We start from the raw sequence: 23,396 nt of genomic DNA, 5'->3' as shown, positions 1-23,396 counted from the left end.
GATACAAAATATAATGTAAGAATCTTGGGTTGTTTTGTTTAATTGATTAATATTGTAACATGTTATATTTATATCCGCTCCATGATTAATAGTCATATTCATGATTGCAAATTTTTTTTCAAGATTGCTTTGCTATCATGGTTATGTGAGTGCCTCCTATCTTACCTACATTCGGCTAACATATATAGGCCGAGCAATAGAAAGTAGTTTAGCATGAAATAACAGTGGTTATGCTTTTCCCACGCATATCAGGAAGATTTAATGCCCTACTAATAAGATCAACTCTGCTGCAAGGCTTTCAATTGTAGGACCGGCGAGAGCTGCCTGCTCGATACTAGTTCCTCCGTCACTTTTTAATCTTTACATTTGAAATCTTTTGTGAGAAATAAATAATCAAATCGTAAAGACGATTAAAAAGTTGCGGAGGGAATAGCTCGTTTTCATTACTCAAACTTACAACACAAACTAACCATTTAACATGTATTCCTCATGTTTTTGTTTAGTTTGTACCAATTTACTTTATGTACATTTTCATTGGACATATTTGAGACCAAAAATATAAAATGCGTGCTGAAAAATAAATTTATATTATAAGTCAAGACGATGCTAACAAGATCTTACATGATATATATATATATATATTTTAACTTTTAACATAAAATGGTGAATGATCACAAATAAAAATTTCTCTCTTCAAATAAATTTTTTATACTAGTACATTTTTTTTTTTTGAACGGATATACTAGTACATTGGACAAACAAAAGAAACTAGACTACGGGAGAAAATGTTACGGAGTATATTACATCATGGACTGGGCCAAGCCCAGGTAAGAGACTTTCACTGAGCTTAAGTTGGGCTGCAAGGCTGCCTCTTTTAATTGGGGTACATCAAGCTTTTGACTTGTGTTTGGATTTCTCTAACTTCTTATTCATATCGGGTCAGCCGGTCAGAATTGTCAGGTTTACTGCATATTGTGTTTGGTTTGTTCATGAAAAATAGGATTGTTTGTTACTACGTATAACACCTACTCCGTATATGAATGAAAATCAAAATGAACAATCTCATTGAACATAAGTTCATTACGAAACATGACAGTAAAAATAAAAGTTGGCCTAGGCACGTAAATATGTCACGTCTTGACTCGAAGCTTAATATGTGCTTAGAAACCTCTTAAAAAACAGTTGTGAGTTTCATAGAAGATTGTCAAATGGTACTTACAAGCAAAACCTAGGAAATCTAAAATTCCAACAAACTTACAAATCACCTTCGGATTAGTTACATCCCAGATTCGATCAACGATCGCCTTAATAAAAAAAACTTCATTCGACACAATACAATTTGTGAGTTAGCACTAATTCAGCTTGAGATTATAAAACCCTAAATCTTCAATATTCGGTAGATGACCAAAAAAAAAAAAAAAAAAGCCTAATACAATAAAAGATACTCGTTTCTACATATTCTATCATCTTAATTTGTGAGTTAGCACTAATACAATAAAAACTTTATTCGACACAATACAATTTGTGAGTTAGCACTAATTCAGCTTGAGATTATAAAACCCTAAATCTTCAATATTCGGTAGATGACCAAAAAAAAAAAAAAAAGCCTAATACAATAAAAGATACTCGTTTCTACATATTCTATCATCTTAATTGTGAATAATATGTGTACGTTATATTGTTGTAATTATTCTAAAATGGGTAAGTTCCAAAAATTCAATGATATTGTAAATCTTATGGTAGCTAAATAACATGAAACGTTACCATCTTAAAAAAAAACAAAAAAGGGTACTGTCTTTTAAAAAGAAAAAAAAAAACGAAACGCAACTCCAAGATTAGAGATTTGACCTCTAGTTCCTCACGATGTTGCGAACAATCTCTAGAAACCGTGTATTCAATTTGCTATACACAGCCACAACTCACAAGCTTCGTACTTCGTATATGTTTAGAGGTGGACCACAATTAATCACAGAAAAATTTGTATTGGTAATATAATTAGTAAGAATAAACAAATTTGTTCACTTCCTACACTCACTACTTGCAACACACAATAATTTGAATGATACACATGTCAGTATATAAATTTTATAATTAAGGAAGTCTTGTGTATGATTAGCCACATAGTGTGACCATGTTTGTATATAAAATAACCCTTATTCGTTATTCCTAATAACCTTATTTAGTCAATAACTGTAACCCCAATTTATTACATGACTAACATAAGTTAGTGTTAAAAAATAAAAAAAATAAAAAAAATAAAAAAAACTCATTTGTTAATTTAAGTAACCATTTTTCTACTATTAGAAGAAAGTTTTCACTTATTTATAAGCGTAACCTCAATTTTATGCAGTACCCCCTCACCGGTCAAATGTAACCCTTTTTAATTGATTATTGTTGTAATTTCATCACTTTTTTTTTCGTTTTGAAAGCACAAGGGCAGGTGATGAGAATCAATCCTAGAATCACCTAGAACCGGGAGGGGAGCTCTAACCACTTGAGCTACTCCTCACTCTCAATTTCATTACTTGTTAAGCTCTAATATTGTATTTAGTCTTTGGGCCAATGTTTAAGGCATAATATATTTTAAGGTTGTATATATATAACCTTGTCATGCAGAAATACAACTAAGGAAAATCAATTCCTCACATGATATCAATAGTTTAAATTTAAGTTTTTAGGTTTTAGAGTTTTAGAGCATAGAGGCTAGCTTTGATACTTTATATGTCGGGATTTGATTTTTCTTAATTGTATATCTGTATGACAAGGTTTATATACAACCTAAAAAATATATTAGGCCTTAAACATTGGCCAACTACATCTTGAATATGCATATTTTTTACAACTAAGTATACAATTTTTTTGTGTAACTCAAATGAGATGTGCATATTTTTTAAGCATAATATGCATAATTTATATACTAAATGGAACAAACATCATATGGGCCTCAATGCCTCATATGAGTTTATATTATTATTAAATGAAAAAAACCTCGTATTGAAGAATGAATGGAGTAATAATAATTGATCACTGTACAATTGACATGAATAGACTCAAACTTATATGCTAGAGCATATAAACCAATTATGGGCTTCAACCAACTAAATTTTTTGGTTGAGTTGGACCTCTAACATGATATTGCCAATGTGAAAATTCACCATCCACTTTGAAGTGGAATATGTGCCGTTGGATATGAGGGCCGGAAGTCCATGCTGGAAGGGGCCTTATAGATCGACTGCATAAATTAATCATTAGATTCAACCATCAGCTTACTTTTTACGTTGAGTTTATCCTCTAACATCATATTAATTATCCAAATCAGTCACATAAACTTTATTATGAACAAGATACACACTTTATTTAACATGAAGACGATACACACCACTCACTTGCCATCTTGTGCATTGATAATTGATTGGATCCTTAGCTTATTTTTGTGGCCAATAAAATAATTAATCACGTGCTCATTGCATGATGACCCCTTCAAATCCTATAAAAGGCAAGGACTTAACATTTGATATCTCCAACCACACTTAAGCTGAGACCTAAGGAAAAAAACACATAAAAATGGGTTCAATATCAGCAGCTAAAGGGCAAAAACCACATGCTGTATGCATCCCTTTCCCATTGCAAGGCCACATAAACCCCATGCTACAACTAGCCAAAATCTTCCACTCTAAAGGCTTCCACATCACCTTCGTAAACACCGAGTATAATCACAAACGTCTACTACGAGCCCAAGGGCCGGATGCTGTGGTTGACAGCCCATCCTTCCGGTTTAAAACCATACCGGATGGGCTGCCACCTACCGACTCCAACTCCTCACAGGATTTGGATTCGCTTTGTGAATCCACTGAGAATAAATGCCTCGAACCCTTTAAGGAGCTCATCGCCTGCCTTAATGAGGCAGATGATGTGCCTCCTGTAAGTTGTGTGGTTTCTGATGCTATAATGTTTTTTACTATTGATGCAGCTAAGGAGTTTGGTGTTCCTGTGGTTTTATTTTGGACTGCTAGTGCTTGTGGTCTTTTGGGTTATGCTCAGTACCGCAAGCTTGTTGAGTTGGGAATCGTTCCTTTCAAAGGTAATACAAACGTGCCTTTATTTTTTGGCTTCAAATCAATTCATAATTTTGACCATGATTTTATCCCAATTAAATACTTCTACTTGTAACATAAATCATAACTACGCATTTTGTGTGTGGCTGATCACACTATGTAGCTGCACGCTAATAAAAGGACTAACTCCTATATCACTGACCGAGTAAGTCCTGCTACACTTACCAAATAATCCGTATAACATTAACGAAATAATTCCCATAATGCCTGGCCACACACATATAAGAATTTGTAAAATTCTAATTATTCATATCCAAATATTAAATTATAAAAACAAAAGTATTTACTATAAGAAAAATGAAATGTAACTTATAATTATATAGGGTGCTTATAATGATTAAGTGGTAAGATTTAGGACTTTTTTTTCTTCTTTCAGAATATACCTAATGAAACCCAAATTTTGTGAGAAACTATCTATTAAAAAAATATTGTAAGAAACTACCTAATAAAAGGTAAAACTTTGTAAGAAACTACCCATTTAAAGGTAAAATGTTGTAAATAACTACCTTTATCGGATTTGCACCGTTGACCCACCTCAAAATACCCCCGAAACTATCACTACTTTCATCTCCAAAATCATCACAACTTGCTTGAAATTACCTCCACCATGCCGAAACCACCACCTCTAACCCCAAAAACCAACATCCCGAATTACGAAACTACCTTCACCAACTCGGAATATCGTTCAATCATCCCAAAAATAACCTTACCACCTTGAAAATCAACCCCCGTGGTGGTTTCGAGTGTGTTTTGAGGTGGGTCAACGCCATAAAATTAGGTCAACGGTAGAAATTTAGCCAAAGGTAATATCTTACAACATTTTACCTTTTATGAAGTAGTTTCTTACAACATTTTTTTATCAGGTAGTTTATCATAAATTTTGTTTTTATTAGGTAGTTTCTGATAACAAAGAAACCCTAACTTTATTCCTGCATGTTTTATTATGAATGTTAAAAAAAATATATATAAAAATAAAAATAAAAATACACCTCTATGATTTTTTTTTTTTTTTTTTTTTTTTTTTTTTTTTTAAAAAAAAAAAAAAAAAAAAACCTGGTCACATAACGTTAACCTTTGACATTAACCTCTAAGAATTTACTCCATAAAATTTTATTTGATGACAAAATAACATATCTAAATTTAATTTGTTTTTTTAATCATTAAAATGACTTTTTTATATGTCATTTAAACCCATTTTTTAGGCTGTTTTCACAAAATATGATTTGTTAGACAATTTACGATGTAACTCATGGTCTAAGACTCTAAGTAAGTGTATGTACATGTAAAATGCAATTTAAGGTTAATTAAGTCTAATTGTTTTCATAGAAAAAATGTTTAATAAGATCTAATAAGTTAAGTTCGGATAATATTATCCCTATTATTATTTTTATTTTTTTTTTGAAACAAATCAATTCATTAATAAAAAGCCATTCGGCATATATAAATGAAATCTAAATTAAAAATACATAAAATTGAATCAAATTAGGATTTCCTTCATCAAAGCTACTATCGTTGAAAAGATCTTGCAATGTGGTATATTTCTCGCACACATCGTTGGAATATACAGCCTTTTCGGAGAGACGGTCTAACAATTTGTTGTAGCCGTAAGGATGATTTTCATCTGATTCACTTGAACGCATTTGAAAACTTGACAACTGTTCCGATCCCGAAAAAATCTTTACCAAAGAACTGACAATAGGACAAAAGATGATTACCTGTTTTATAAACCCTAACACACAAACAAACCCTAAACATAAACGAACAACTAAACTAACTAAAACTAACGACTCCACCGTAGGGAGACGGAAGAATATCTACACTATTTGTGTAGATTTATTAAAACCTAAACGGCCAAGATTTTGGAAAAATCCTATTATTAGTTACTCCATCTGTGTGTTTGTTTGTTTTTTAAAAAAATGAAATATAAAAAACGCTACACTTGAGTTTGCACATTTATTGAGATACAAAGTTTGACCATCAATATTTTCATTTACTTATTAGTAAAAATTATATAAAAAAAAATAACTAATTTATTTATAGATACTCGAGCAAAGAACAAATTTGTGATAGGATGAGATGATAAGTATCTTGCTGTTAAAGTGAAACTAGTATTTATTTTGTTTTTGGAGTGTTGCCAAAAATGTGTTACGACAAATAGAGTATTGTCTACTATACTCTGAATGGCCTTTCTCGACGGTTTTATCTTTAACTTCCGTGGACCAAATTGTATCTGGTCCAGGCTGATCTTTGTTTTGGTAAAGTATGTTCCACAAAATCATTGTTTCATTAAATAGTTTTATTTATTTATTATTAGTAATAGAGATAGGCTTTATTTGCTATCCCTATCAAGACTCGATTGCACGTCCTCATTAGAGTTCAAATCTAAGTGGGTCACTTACGTTATTTGCCTAAGCATAAAAACTTGTACACCATATATTCTTAAATATTTATCCTACATATTTGGTCAATTTCTAAGGACATGAGCAATAGAACAAACCTCTAATAGGTTTGTTCACTTGTCACATCATCATCATACAAACCCCCCATTTAACAAATCTTTCATCAATAATAGATAAACCTATTCAAAAATTTATGTATGGGACCCATTGTCAATACAACTCATCAAAACAAAAACAAAGAAAATAAATGTTTAAAGCAAAAAAAAAAAAAAAAAAAAAAAAAAAAAAAAACTCAAAATGGGCCATGAAAACCTCTTTAAATCGGTTCATATAAACAAACCTGTTGAAAACAAACCTCTTTCCACAATAAGAGGTTTGTGGACAAACCTCTAATTTATTCCCACAAACCTCTTATTGTGGGCCTAAATATTTGTCTCAACTCATCATTTGATTCATGTGAAATCCAGCCAATAATTATATATTTTACTCTCACTCTCTCTCACACTCACTTTCTTCTAATATAATGTGGGGTCCTCTATTAAACCATGCCTTGACTTTAGCAAAATAATCTAGGTATACTATAAATATTGTATACGGCTTGTAATTTACTCTAAATGCTATCCTTATGAAACTTACGGTAAAATAAGTAAAGTTATCTATTTTTTTATTGATAAAATTACTCACTTTAAAAGAGCAAGAATCAAATTCCATTGTATAAAGGTAATTAAATTACTTCATACATGTTTTTTAAATCCTATCATGTGTGGTGGAACAAACAATTTTAATGTGCAATTGTGCATAGACCATAGACTAGTGTATATATTGAGCAAATCTAACAAGTTCGTTCATTCAAAACTAATAAGCTGGCTGTTAATTTTCCTAAAAGTACATAAGTATGATTGTATGAACTCAAATATCAATCAGTTCGATTCTTAGAATCTCACCATCTCTACGCACATATATATATGTACTCGAATGGTATAAATTCTAAGTGGATTCTTACAATAGCTTAAATTTTTCGTCCAGGTAGTTTTGAACATATATTGTAAGCAATGTCAAGATCTCAACATGGTCTTATGAATAACCAGACTTATGATGATATTATTAGGCAGATTCTGTTAATATTATGTATTATATATGTCTATGACTAGTCACAAGTTTTACTTATAATTTTCTCATAAAACTTTCTAAATTGCTGATATTACTGTGTATAAATATATATGCAGATGCAAATTTCACTACAAATGGTGACCTTAACACGGTCGTAGATTGGGTCCCTGCAATGAAGGGCAGTTGCCAATTAAAGGACATCCCAACTTTCATAAGAACCACTAATCCTGATGAATTTCTGCTCAATTATGTCCAACGAATGGTACTCAAGTCGAAACAAGGCTCGGCGATCCTTTTCAACTCTTTCGATGCCTTAGGGCACGATGTCCTTGATGCTCTATCCCCTAATTTCCCACCCCTCTACAATCTCGGCCCGTTGCAGCTCCTACATGATTCAATTAAAGGTGGAAACGACGAGGAAGTTAAAACGATTAGCACGAGTTTATGGAAAGAAGACACACGTTGCCTCGAATGGCTTGATTTGTATGAGCCTAACTCTGTTGTGTATGTTAACTTTGGAAGCATTGCTGTAATTACTAATGATCAATTGATAGAATTTGCATGGGGACTTGCTAATAGTAACCGACCCTTTCTTTGGATTGCGCGACCTGACTTAGTCACTGGTGATTCGGTTAGTCTCCCACCGGAGTTTCTAGAGGAGACGAAAGGAAGAGGAGTTATTGCTAGTTGGTGTAACTAAAAGCAAGTGTTGGCTCATCCCGCGGTTGGAGGGTTTTTGACTCATTGTGGTTGGAACTCGACAATTGAGACTTTGATTAGTGGGGTGCCTATTATTTGTTGGCCTTTCTTCGCGGAGCAACAAACTAATTGTTGGTTTTCTTGCCACAAGTGGGGGATTGGGATGGAGATCGATACGAATGTGAAGAGGAGTGAAGTTGAGAGGAAAGTGAGAGAGTTATTGGCAGGGGAGAAAGGGAAGGACATGAAGAGGAATGCTATTGAATGGAAAAGGTTGGCTAATGAGGCTGTTGCTACTCCAAATGGGTCTTCTTACAACAATTTGGACAAGGTTATCAAAGTGCTAGGGTCCCTTAAATGAATATTTGATCTAAGATCTAGTTAAGTGGCTTGTTGGAAGTGATTTGTGTGATTCAATTAGCTACACCAAAAGTATGGTTTTTTTTTTTCTTTTTTTTTTCCTGCACCAATTTGAGACTTTTATTATAGTAAAGTATTGTTATTTTTGTTAAGAAATTTTCTTGTCCCTAATAAGAAATTTTGCCAATACTTCATCTTACTGTATTATATTTGCACCACTTTATGTCATCCTTGAATATAATTCCACAATTTATTTTACACAGACTTCATTTCTTAATTCTTCTGAACAGCATACAAACCACTCGTTCGGCATCTTGTGCATAAGCAAGTGCACCTTTTACATTATCATTGTGGCCAATTGCTCGAATTGATTTCTCATGTGTTCATTGCAAGACCACCTCAAGTTCTATAAGGGCAAGGTTCCAATTTAAGATTAAACCTAAGGAAAACGCATAAAAATGGGTTCAATTTCAGTAGCTAAAGGGCATAAACCCCATGCTATATGCATCCCATATAGAGCTAGCAATCCTGGCCCAAGCCGAATTGAATGACCTGACCCGTGATCCAAAAACGTAAACCCGAAATTGACCTGAACACAAAATTGACCCAACCCGACCCATACCCGACCCGAAGTGGAGTTGACCTTACCCGAATTAACACGACTCGAAATTGACCCAATACCCGAAGTGACCCAATTCGATTTTGACCTGAATTGATTGACCCGAAACTCGAAGCGACCCGAACTATACCAGAAATGACTCGACCCAAAATTAACAAATACTCAAAATGACCTAATTGATTTAGGGCTTAATTACTTTACCCGAATAAACACTTATCGAAAATAACCTAAATTAAACCGTAAACAATTGTGTGTATAATACTGTTGAAATGTGTATAGCTGGGCATGGGCCATGCTGGCCCGCGGGTGGCACGGCACAACATGGTGACCGAGGAGTGGGCCATGCCATAAACACGATTTTGAAAATCCACTACGAGCACGACACAAACCCGCGGGCGACACGGTTGTTTGGTCCGCCAGCACGGCACGCCAGGCACGACCATAAAAATAACATAAATAATAAAAAAAAGAACTATAATAATAATAAGAATAATAAAAAGAACAATAATAATATAATAATAAAAAAAACATAAACATAAATTAATAAAATTTATTTAAATAGTATATCCATTTTAAAAGTTGTTCAAAAAAATATGTATTAATTTTTTTAAAAAATTTATTTAGAATATTATGGGCGGCCCAGTGTCCGGCACATCATGACACGCTAGGCATGTGGGCCGTGCCGTGCTATGGGCTAGGGTGTGCCAAATGGTGGCCCGGCCAGGCACGGCACGGAACGAGCCACCACCGAGCACGGCTCGTGGCGGCCCAATACGGCACGTTGCCCACCTCTAGAAATGTGCGTGTAACTTATTACTCATAATTCATAAGAAGTTCCATTTGATTAGGAACACTAGTTTTGGTTATTTTTACGTTATTATTACTATTACTCTTAGCTTCTTCTTTTAAGTGTTATATTGAATTTTTTTTCCACTATTCACTTTATTTGATTTGAATTTTTGACCAATTAAACAATGATAATGATCATACATATGAAAAAATTGAGTGATTTGTGTGATTCAAATAGCTCACAATATTGTATGAGTGATTTTTTCTTGCACAAATTCAGTGGTCAAGCTCATGCTTTAATTGGGGTGTATGAAAAATATGCACTTAAAGTTATTCATAACTTTCTTATTTTTTAATTAAAATGTGCGTATTTGTTTTTCTAGGGTGATGAGTTCCTTTTGACTGTTGGAAAAATGTTAAATGTACACATTAAGTTCAAAATATATGCAAATCATAATTGAGAAGGAAAAAAATTGCACCTATAATTAAGTACAAAATCTTAGACATTCAGCTCAAAAGCCATTTCGCTATTTAAAGGTGAGGAGGGAAAAAATTGAAAATGGCACATATTATTAGTTGATACAGTGTTTGTTGGTTGAATACTTGAATGTATAATGATTAAATCACTTGACAGTTGAGGATTAGTAAGTGTGTGTAGGGACAATGCGAATCGGAGTGCTTTTAAGGTGAAGGTCATGTTTGGTAAATGGCTTTTTGACGGCTTTTTGGTTAGCTTTTGGTTTTTTTATGTGGTCAAACAGCCAAAAAATGTGTTTGGTAATTGGCTTTTTAGTCAGTGAAAAAGCTAGCTTTTAAGCTAAAATGAAAAAGCTGCTTTGAGTAGCTTTTTTTGCTGGCTTTTGGCTTGTTAGCCCACAAATTATCTAATAAACAGCCAACAACCAACAATTAATTTACCAAACACTTGTATAAACAGCCAGCTTAAACAGCCAATTTTAAAAGCCATTATAAACAACCAAACATTCCACCTGGTCAAACAAGCCAAGTGAACCAGCCAACGGCCAACCTCCAATAGCCATTTGCCAAACAAGGCCGAAATCTTGTTGAGTTGCATGTGATCAATCTTTCCCCCAGGACCCCTGCCATGGATTTGGTACATGGCCCAATAAAATCGTATCACTCCAATAATTAATCAATCTATCTATATACTATACTAAAAGACAAACGCCTCAATGTGAGACTGACAAATGTCACTCCCTCATTTGCTTGTCTTATTTATATAAATATTTCTAATAATTATTATTTACATATCAAAACGTTTTGTGTGAGACTGGACTCACGTGAGACCGGCCATGCTCACAATAAAAAAGGAGTGGGCCTAATAAACCCGACCAAAGCCCGCGAACCATTTTATAAAATGCCTGAATTTTTTCATTTTCATCATTTTCCTCAAATTTCGAGCGTCGTCATTTCCTCAAATTTTGAACGCCTTCATTTCCTCAAATTTCGAACGCTTTCATTTCCTCAACTATCACAGCATTTTCAAATCTTCAAATTTCACAGCATTCAAATCATAAAAATGGAGAAATCAAACAACACAATGTTAATTGAAGGAGAATCTGATTCACCTATAGAATCAATTTCGAGTTCAATTAGTGCTAAAAAGGTATAATTTGTTTAATAATTTTATATCGTATTTAATTTTAGATCATATTTAATTACAGATCGTATTGAATTTGTACAATCAATTTTGAGTTTATAAGTTTTCGCAAAATCATAAATTCAATTTCGTATGCGACTTAAATTTGCATGCAATCAATTTCTTTTTAATTTTGACTTAAAATTTGAATGGAAGGCTAATTTAATTTCAGATCGTATTTAATTTCGAGTTAATTTTGACTTATAATTTGCATGCAAAGGTATTTTAATTTCAGATTGTATATATAAGGTGTTGTAGTAAATTAATTTAAATTTGATTCCAATTTATTGTGTATTGATAATTTTAATCTGTGAAATTCAAATATACTAATATTAATGATGAATGCAGCAGATAATGTAACTATTGAAGAGAACACCAATCAAGATAGAGACGAAGAAGAAAGAGATGAAGATGCTGCAAATATAATAGGTATGTTTGTCTGAAAATTATAGTAATTAGAAGTATAATACACTAATAAATAAATGCTCTGTAATTATAATGATGTAATTGCTGACAATTAATTTAATATAGTTTAATTTCTGACAAAATTAATTTAATTCCTGACTAAATTAACCTAATAATTGAGAAAAATAATGCAATACCTGACTAAAATAATCTAATTCGTGACTAAAACATACCAATTCCTGACTAATCTTATCTTAAACCTCACTAAAAACTATTAAATTCCTGACTAACATATTGTAATGGCTGGCAAAAAAAGAACAATACGTGACATAAATTATTAAATTCTTGACTAAAATATTGTTATTCTTGACAAAAATTGAATTATACTTGAGAAAAAGTATATAATTCCTGAGTAATACATGTTAATTGCTGATAAAATTAAAAATTAAATTTCTGACTGTTTTAATCTAATTCCTAACCAGCTAAAATAATCTAATTCATGTATGTTATAATCTATTGAAAAAAGGAACTTGGATTTTAAAACATAGCAATTCCTGACTTATATTATCTTAAACCTGTTTAAAAAAGTATTAAATTCCTGACTGAATATTGTAATGTCTGATAAAAATAATTCAATACCTGACATAAATTATCTAATTCCTGATTAAAACATGTTAATTCCTGAGACCTATAAATTTCAAAAGAAGTTTAATTACTGACTAAAATATTGTAATTCCTGACAAAAATAGACCTAAACTTGACATAAATTATCAAATTTCTGACTGTATTTATCTAATTCCTGACAACCTAAAATAATCTAATTCCTATTTAAATAATCTAATTTCTGAATGTATTTATCTAATTCCTCACAGGCTAAAATAATCTAATTCCTGATTTAAATAATCTAATTTCTGACTGTATTTCTCTAATTCCTGACAAGCTAAAATAATCTAATTCCTGTGTGAATTAAGTGAAAGTGCAATCATCATAAGATAAGAACCTTACACCATTTACATAATTTTTAAAAGGATCACAATAGTGAAGATTTATCACATTAGAATATCCTAATGAGTTGATTAATGACTTAAGAAATGTACCATCAAAATCATCTCCCAAATCATCACTAGTAGAAAAAACTAAATGGGAAGCCTCAAATGGCAAGCGGTTTTTAAAATCCGCTTCGAAAAACCCACCCAAAAAAAAAGACCTCAGATATGTAATGGCAAGCGGTTTTGGGTTGAACCGCTTGCCATTCTTTATAATGGCAAGCGGTTTTGGGTTGAACCGCTTGCCATTATGTATAATGGCAAGCGGTTCAAGCCAAAACCGCTTGCCATTCCAAAAAAAACCCTAAAACTAAATACGGGCCTCATTCCTCCTCTCCTTCATTCTTTCACGCCTCCTCTCTCATCCTCATATTCTCTTTTCTCTTTTCTCTCTCCTCTCATCCCCTCCCTCCTTCACGATTCTCCATTCTCATCTCCTCTTTCTCACTCTCCTCTATCTCTTTCTCATTCTCTTCATTTCTCTATTAGTTTCTCACTTTTTTTTTTTGCGATCTCTTTCTCACTCTCAGTCTCCCTCCTCTCCTCTCTCGGATCTCAAGTAAAATCGAGTAAAATCAAGTAAAATTTCGAGCAAATTCAAACCAAAAACCCCAATTCTAGGAGGCGATGGTTCAAGCGTGTGGTTTTCAAGTTTTTTGGGTCAAATTCGACTATGAAAACTCTAGATCTAGAGTTTTCATGGTCGAATTTGACCTTTAAAACCATAGTTTCAAGCGAAAATCGACGTTTTCATGGCCCCAGGTCTGATTTGGGTAGAGGTCGTGGTAGGTTAGTTGTTGTTGTTTTTTTTTTTTTTTTTTTTTAAGGTCGTGGTGGGTTATATGGTGCTTGGTGGTGGTGGTGATACGGGATAAAGGCGGTTGTGGCGGGTGGGTTGTGGGTTTTGTTTGGGGTGTGTTTAGCCGTTTAGGTGATAGATCTGGGTTAGGGTGGGTGGGTTAGGGAGGCTGGAGGTGTGGGGTGGTGGGTGGGTTCGGGTTAGGTGGGTAGGTGTTCTGGTGGCTGGGTACGCGTATGTTGGTGGGTGGGTTAGGTGGGTGAAGGTGGTTCTGGTGGCAAGGTACGGGTTAAAGAAGCAAGAGGTGGTGGCTGGTGGTGTGGGCTGGTGGTGGTGGTAACAGGTGTTTGTTTATTAATTTATTTTTTTGTTAATTTATTTATTTTTGTTTAAAAACAGAAATTTGTAAAATTACAGGATTGATTAACGAAAAATAATGTTGTTAATACATATGTTTTGTTTATGGATCGATTTAACTGAAAAAAAAAAAAAAAAAAATTTAAGGCGTAATGGGAAGCGGTTTGGCGCCAAAACCGCTTCCCATTCTCTACAAATGGCAAGCGGTTCTGAACTGCTTTCCATTTAAAAGGCTAATGGCAAGCCCCCCAATAGCATGCGGTTCAAAACCGCTTGCCATTAGGGGGTTTGAACCGCTTGCCATTTAGTATTTTCTACTAGTGCATTAATCACCTTCAATTCCCCACCAGCATATGTTAGATTTTGGTCATCATTGATCCACTTTCCACCATCATGTGTAGTATTATGCATGGTGAAACATCCATATCCATACCTAACAAAGAGCAAAACAAGAACAAGATTCACTACAATGTACAGCATGCTTAAGAATATGAAGGAAAGTAAAGAAACAAATATACATACTACCCTACAGCTTAACAACCCCCAAAAACTACCCTGTCCAACCCCAACTTACAACCTAGTTCTCCCCAAACAACACAGGGAACCCATCACAATAAGGTGACCAATCCTCATTGATATAAGCCTAGAAATCCTTCGCTTCATAGTTGATAAGGTCATCAATAACCCATGTCTGGTAGCTGTTGTTTCGGTTGTAATGATGCCAAGGGATAAATGCACAGTCAACTATCATCCTCCTCCAATCTTGACAGACCAAAGAGGAAAATTTTTGCTCAAACCAGTTCAATTTAGAGAAGACATGGAGCACCATTATCTGCTCCATGCCCAGAACAGGGTTGGCTTCCTCTATACCGAACCGAATCACTCTCCTCCACCTCCTACAAACATTCGCTGCTAAATGTCTTCCTGCTGGATTAAGTCTGGGAAAAACATGGACAACAAGGATATCCTCCAACGACAACAAAGGGTGAGCATCCTCTAGATCGTCTATTATCTTATACATTCACCAAACACATACATATTAGGGTCTTACACTCACACTCTGATTTTCTGTCAAATCCCTAACCCACAACACTATTTCAAACAAATACACTTTAATGAATCAATTACCAAACAAATAAACATAATCCAGACATAAACAACCATATTTAACAGCCACTTTCAAACAATCAAACCATAAATCTAAAAAACGAAAAAAAAAAACTTAAACCTTAAAACTTAATTACAAACAGTTTAAAATTCGAACTAATTCCAACCCAGAAACAACCACAATTTAAGATAAACAAATTTACCTCAATTTTGTTGAAGAATCGAGTGAGAATTATCGCCTTGATCAACCCAAATTGCATAAAAAATTCGAGAGAGAATGAGGGTTTGGAAGAAGAACATGGTAAGAAATGAAAAGGTGGGAAACGACCTCTCACTTACCCCTATAAAAAAAGCTTCTTGCTTTCCAATACCCTTCGCACACGTGTCTCTTTTTGGAAGGCCGCCAATCAAAACAGCCATAAAATGCTTTTAGGGGTCTAAGTTTTTTTAGGTGATTAAGTTTTATTTTTGTACTAACTTTCTAGGTGAAAAAGTTTTTTTTTACCCCTATAAAACATAGCAATTCCTTACTAATATTATCTTATTCTTGACTTATATTATCTTAAACCTGATTAAAAAAACTATTAAATTTCTGACTAAATATTAAAATGTTTGACAAAAATAGTTCAATACCTGACATAAATTATCTAATTCCTGATTGAAACATGCTAATTCCTGAGACCTACAAGTTTCAAAAGAAGTTTAATTTCTTACTGTATTGTATTTCCTGAGACCTATTGTATTTCCTGACAAAAATAGATCTAAACTTGACATAAATTATCTAATTTCTGACTGTATTTATCTAATTCCTGATAGGCTAAAATAATCTAATTCCTGATTAAAATAATCTAATATCTGATTGTATTTATCTAATTCCTAACAAGCTAAAATAATCTAATTCCTGTGTGTAATAATCTAATCCCTAACATAAATAATGTAAATACCTGACATAAAATATCTAATGCCTGACATAAATAATAGAGTTGTTAACAAAATACGTAATTGATGTCTGAATTTATATATTTTCTGACTTAAATATTCTAATTCCTAACTGAAATAATCCAATTTCTTACGCCAAAAATTATTTAATTCCTGACTTAAATAATTTTGACAAGTATGATTTATATTTACTTTTGTTGCAGATTATTACAAATATGACAAGGATGAAAACATAAATAGATGTCTAGTAGGTTATACAGTATCAGACAATAATGATGGATATTTTTTTATACAAAGCTCATTCAAGATCTGTTGGTTTCAGAGTCAGAAAATCAGCAAAGAGAAGAAATAACAATGATATACTGTATGAGTTTTATTTTAGATGCTCTAAGGAAGGACAGACGAAGGGTAAAATGAAGATTGCAGGTGAACAAAATTCAGTCGAAATACCTATATTGGGTAAAACTGATGAAAAAAAGAGAAAAGAAAGGGAAGTAAATGACACAAGAACTGGATGCAAAGCTCATATTCGTTTCAAGAAAAGTGCAGAAGGTAAATTTGTTGTTTTTACACATGAGTTGGAACATAATCATGAATTGGTAAAAATAGTTCAACGACATCATCTAAGATCAGAAAGGCAAATATCAGCTCCAATAGGTGAGCTAATTGAGAGCATGTTTGAGAGTGGTGTTAAACCAATGGATGCTTACAATTATATAAGCAATGAAGTTGGAGGAGAAGAATGCGTAGGTCATACTAAGAGAGAACACCTTAACTATGTATCGAGGGTGAAAATGAGTATGGTTGAAGGTGGAGACATGCAGAATGTATTAGACACCCTTCAAGAAAGAGCGGATAAAGATCCTTCATTCTTTTATAGACTGAAATTTGGAGAAGAAAATAATGTGGTGAGCTATTTTTGGCGTGACTCTCAAATGCTTGAAGATTTCAAAGCTTATGGTGATGTTTTAATCTTCGATACAACATACAGAACAAACAAATATGGGTTGATATGTGCACCATTTGTTGGTATAAACAATCACTGGAGAACAACAATGTTTGGATGTGCCTTCATAACTGATGAAAAGACTAACACATTTGTTTGGCTGTTTTCAATTTTCAAAAAGTCAATGTGTGGAATTGAACCAAAACCAATCTTCACTGATCAAGATCTTACAATGAGCAACGCCATACCAGAGGTAAGCAGTTTTAGCTTCATAATATATATATTCTATAATTTAATATCTGATTAGTATAAGTAATTTAATATAGACTAAGTAATTTAATATAGTCTAATTCCTGACAAAAATAATTTAATTCCTGAGAAAAGTAATGCAATACCTGACTAAAATAATCCAATTCTTAACTAAAACAAACTGATTCCTGAATAATAGTATCTTATTCCTGACTAATATTATCTTATATCTGACTAAAATATATTAATAACTGACTTAAAACTATTTAATCCTGAATAATAGAATCTAATTCCTGAGAAATATAAACCAATAACTGACTAAAATAATCTAATTCCTGAAGAAAACATACTAATTCTTGACTAATATTATCTAATTCCTGACTAATATTATCTAATTCCTGACTATTAATATCTTATACCTGACTAAAATATATTAATTCCTGACCTAAAACTATTTAATCCTGACTAACATAATCATTTTCCTGACAAATATAAACCAATACCTGACAAAAATAATCTAATCCCTGAGAAAAAAAAAAACTAATCCCTGACTAATATTATATAATTCCTGACTAATGTTATTTTATAAGCTACTTTAAAAATATGTTAACCAACAAAATAAAATAAAAAATCATATCAACCAATAGAATTATAGTATGATACTACTAAATAAATCATATCAAGAAATATAATATATTCGAAAATTTTACTTATTATATATCATAATTTTCATATATTCTAATATATATCATAGATAACGAAATTTGTTCATTAAACTTAGAACTTAATAGAAAAAAAAAGAAGAAAACGTAGAATCTTAATCTTCTTCTTGTTCTTCTTGAGATTTTAAGCTTGTTTCTGCTTTTGATGTTCTTTTTCTTCTTTCTGTTCCTTATTTTGTTGATCTTCTTCTTTCTATTTCTTATTTTGTGCTTCCTGGAATTTCTCCTGTGCCCTCTTTCTCTTCCTCTGTTCTTCGATTTCATTCTTTTCCACTTTTTCATAGAGCCTCATCAGTTCATCCTTCACTCTATCTCTTCTTTTGAATAGATCATTTAATCTTTTTTCAAAGTTGTCAATAACATTTTCTTCTGGATTGTTTGATGAAGTAGAAGACTGAGAATTGTTTTCCATGTTTGAGAAATAAAGAAAAAAGTTTATTTTTGGAGAGAGAATATACAAGATAACAAACATGCGAAATGTGTGAAAAATAATAGTTTTATAGGAAATAAAAAATTGTGGTGCACAGCATTGAGCAAGGATATTTTCTCAGCTGGAATTCTTTCATCTCAAAGAGTAGAAGTAACAAACAGGGCAATTTTATTTAAGGCTAACAGAACCACTAAGCTTTTAGAGTTCTTTCACATATTCGAAGCTACTGTGAGAAGATGGAGAAGCACTGAAAAGAGTGACAATTTCAGATGTACTACTGAGAAACCAAAAACAACAACAAAAATATTAAAACATGCAGTTGAAGTTTATACTCTAAACTTATACAAGGATTTTAAGTTGGAATTTGATACAAGTCTAGGAGCATATGCAAGAGAAAAAGCCACTTCAATGCAATATGTCAAATTCTTTGATGTTTCTCTTGATGAAGATTATAAGCACACTTATCAAGTCATATATCACAGTCAAAACCTTGAGTTTGTGTATTCTTGTATGTGCTTCACAGAGACCGAATTGTTGTGCTTTCACATCCTCAAGATAATTCAAATGTACAACATACATGTTATACCAGAGAGATACGTTCTGAAACGTTGGACAAAGCTTGCAAAATAAATGATATGGGATGAAAATGAATCAAGTACGTACATTCTTTTTTATTTTAAAATTTATTATTTGTTAATTAAATATAAAATAAAAATATTATTATTCCTGATTATTAGAACTTATTCCTGACAAATATATTCCTATTCCCGACAAATATAATCTTTTTCCTGATAAAAATATTGTTATTTCTGATAAAACAATTTATTTCTGACAAACATAATCTTATACCTGATACAAATATTATTATTTCTGATAAAAAAAACTTATTTCTTACAAACATAATTTTGAAAATAAAAACTTATACATTAATACCATTTTCAGCTTCAGTAGGAAGCCTCTCATTACCATCAGCATTAAAAACTCTAATGTAAAAATTTGAATTATTATCGTGATAAATATCCAGTCTTTCTCCAACAATAATATTATTGGATGCTACAAAGCTTGTCCATCCATCATCAGTTAAAGAACCACCACAGCTTCTTGTATTTTGTGGTACGCTTATCACTCTTACCTCCCAGAATTTGCCATTATTCCCACGATAGACTCTAACTGGACCTGTGAATCTTAAAAGAAAACTTTTCCATTCTGCAGGAAGCAACTGAAATAAAAAACACCCAAGAAAGAATGAAATCATTAAATATTTACTAAAACACAAAACAAATGTATAAACATATAACTTAATATATTTACCAAACTAAGTCTATGAATTGGTCTGAAATTAACAGAACATTTTGCCTTGTTTTCATAGAAATTAGCCATTGTCTTCAAGATTGTACAAAAGAAAAAAAATATAAGTTAATGATATATGACTCAACCTTATATAGAAACAATAGAGGTTATTAAAGAAAGTCTTTTTATTGAAAAAACTTAATTTAAAACAACCATTTAATAGAGAATAGTTATGTATGAACAACAATAATAAACATGTAATTTAACAGAAGAAATTATGACTTTAGTCAGATTTGTATGACTTGTTGATGATGCAATAAATTATATTTTCAGAATGGTATGACTTTTTGATGAATTTAGTTAAATTTGTATGACTTTTTTATGATGCAATAAATTAATGATTTATATGACTTTTCATGATGCAAGAAAACTTATTGCTGATGCAGAAAACAAAATTGTTTTTCCTAACAAATTTGATCTTATTCCTGTTAGAAATATTTTTATTCGTGACCAAAAAATCTTATTTCTGTTAGAAAACTTATGGCTCATGCAGAAAACAATATAAGTATTATTATTACTGATAATAAACTTATTCCTGACTAACGTTATCTTATTCCTGAAAAATATCATTTTATTCCTGTTAAATTTAAAAACTTATTCCTGACTAAGCTTATCTTATTCCTGACAAACATAATCTTATTCTTGAGATTTATATTGTTATAATTGACAATTATAATATTATTCCTGATATATATATATATTTATTCCTGAGTAATATTATCTTATTCCTGACAAAAATATAGTAATTTTTTTTATTTTGTTAGGAAATCCAACTACTGATCATTCTTTAATAAATACTCCTTGAAGGCAGTCAATAACAAAGAATTTCTACAACCTTGTAACAATATGTCAAGGGAACGAAGAGGCATCAAAAATATGTGATGATGCTTTGGAACAAATGTACAAATCTGTAAGAAAAGTGTTCCAAACAAATGAAAAAAAATCGTGAACTTGATGAAGAAGAAGAAAGAAGGAATACAGTAAAAGATCCAAAACGACCAAAAACAAAAGAAAGGCCAAAAAAGAACAAAAGAATTAGAGGACATTTTGAAAGAAGAAAAACAACAACTAGAGATCCAAATGAGTTTGGTACAAAAACTCCAAATCCACAACTCATTTAATATAGGGTCATTTATCAAATCATTTTTTTTATTCAAAATAGTTGTAAAAAATACTATGTTGTGATATTTTGATTTTTATATTTTTACTTTTTAATATAAATTAAGTTTTGATATTTTTTTTATTATTCCTGATAGAAGTAATTTAATTTCTGAATAAAACAATCTTATTCCTGACAGATATAATTTATTCCCTGATAAAAATCACTTTTTTCCTGAACAAAATATACTAATTCCTAACTGTCATTTTCTTATTCCTGATAAAAGTAATCTAATTTATGACATAAACAATCATATACCTGCCTAATATTATTAAAGAAAAGAAACTTAATATCTGACTATAAAAAATATATATAAAAAAAACAAACATATATATATATATACATATATAAATAATCGTAAAAATAACTAACAAAAACAAAATTTATATGTATCTATACTTAAATATTATCAAACAAAACAAACCTAATATCTGACTACAAAAAGAAAATATATATACATATGAATAATTGTAAAAATATTATCTAATGTCTCTATTTTGCTGGATGTATTCTTCAATTTCATTTTGTTTCTGTTGCTCCAACAAGAATCTCCTCTCTTTTTCTTCTGTATGGCAGCCTTTTCCTTCTCATATTTACCCTCAAGCTTCTTCCTTGCAGGCTGAGCTTTGAAAATTTTATCCTTGTTAATAGAAAATGCAATGCATTGATTCCACAGTTGCTTGCGCAAAAAATTATCTTCTCTATTCATCAAATCAAAAGCAATTCTGCATCTATAAAACTTCTGATTTTGCTTCTGCAAATTTATACAAAAATACAAAAATAAGATCACTAAAAATTAATTAGTATAAATCAAAAAACAAAAGAGAAAAAACACTTATAAGTTTCAAGTCAACAATTACTCCATCTAATCCAGTGTACTTTTGCATACACATTAATGCAAAAAGCTCACAATCATAATTTTCAGTGCTTGTCTTCCATGAAAAAGAAGGAATATGCCTACTCAAAGTTGTAATAATATTAGCTTTTGGATGATCATTCTTGAGTAAATAAATAGAAGCAGCTCTAACCTGTATATATATATATATATATATATATATATAAGCGTCTAAAAGTATAATTTTCAATAAACAGACTTAGATAATTAGTTTAAAAAATCTTACCAAATATTTGTCTATTCCGTCCAAATGTTCTCGAGTAATATTAGTCCTGTTATTTATCCAATCTATACGTGGAGTTTTACCAGGAATGAAATTGAAAACCATCAGAGTATAATGATTGTGGTACCAAATGGGAAATATTATCTGCAAAATAAGAAAAAAATAATAAGTTAAACTATTATTTGAATAGAATAAATTATTATGTGACTATAAAAAGCTGATACCGGACTAAAAGATTCTAATATTTGACCATATTAGGCTAATACCTAAATATAACATGCTGATACCTGGCTAAATATAAATCTAATACCTGACTAAAAGAACCTAATACCTGACTATAAAAATATAATACCTGACTAAAACAAACTATTATCCGAGTACAATGAATTATTATCAGACAATAAGAAGCTAATACCTGACTTAAAAAAGCTAATATCTTACTATATTAGGCTAATACCTCACTATAAAAACAACCTATTATCCGACTAGAATGAAATATTACCTGACAATAAGAAGCTAATACCTAACCTAAAAAAGCTAATATCTTACTATATTTGGCTAATACCTGACTATTAAAGCTAATATCTGACAAAATATATTACCTAACTAAGAGAAGAAATAAAGTTAAAAACTTACCAACTCTGCTTTAGCTATGTTGAGCGATGGAAAACGCTTAACCCACTTATCAATGGAATTATAAACATCTTGAGCATCATGTTTTTTCAATTCCAATGCAAGCTCCCTTTTTTTCAACTCATGTTTAAACTTTTCATATTCTTCTGGATTATCTTCCAAGGTCATCAAAATTTCTTCCTAATCTTTAATGAAGTTAACTTCTTTTTTATAGATATTTCTCTTTTTTATGTATCTATCTATAACTTCCTACAAAACAAAAATATAAAAAATATATTATATTATATAAATATAAATTCCAAAAATAATAAGTAAAGAAAAAGAAAAAACTTACAGCAACTCCAGTATGAAAAACAAATCTTTTGTACTGAAAAACACCTCTATC

The 23,396-nt window shown here is 31.5% G+C and overlaps 1 pseudogene across 1 annotated transcript; it reads left to right on the top strand.

The window, feature by feature from the left end:
* Positions 1–3,529: 3,529 nt before the first annotated feature.
* Positions 3,530–8,974, top strand: LOC145585319 (7-deoxyloganetin glucosyltransferase-like; annotated as a pseudogene). Its single transcript, XR_014100632.1, has 2 exons — positions 3,530–4,081; positions 7,741–8,974. The product of XR_014100632.1 is annotated as a 7-deoxyloganetin glucosyltransferase-like (transcript).
* Positions 8,975–23,396: the final 14,422 nt, after the last annotated feature.

Source organism: Chenopodium album, chromosome 16 (genome assembly GCF_948465745.1).
Source record: "Chenopodium album chromosome 16, dcCheAlbu1.1, whole genome shotgun sequence".
Lineage (NCBI taxonomy): Eukaryota > Viridiplantae > Streptophyta > Magnoliopsida > Caryophyllales > Amaranthaceae > Chenopodium > Chenopodium album.
Note: the sequence above shows the minus strand (reverse complement) of the source record. Positions and strands in the feature narration are given on the sequence as shown.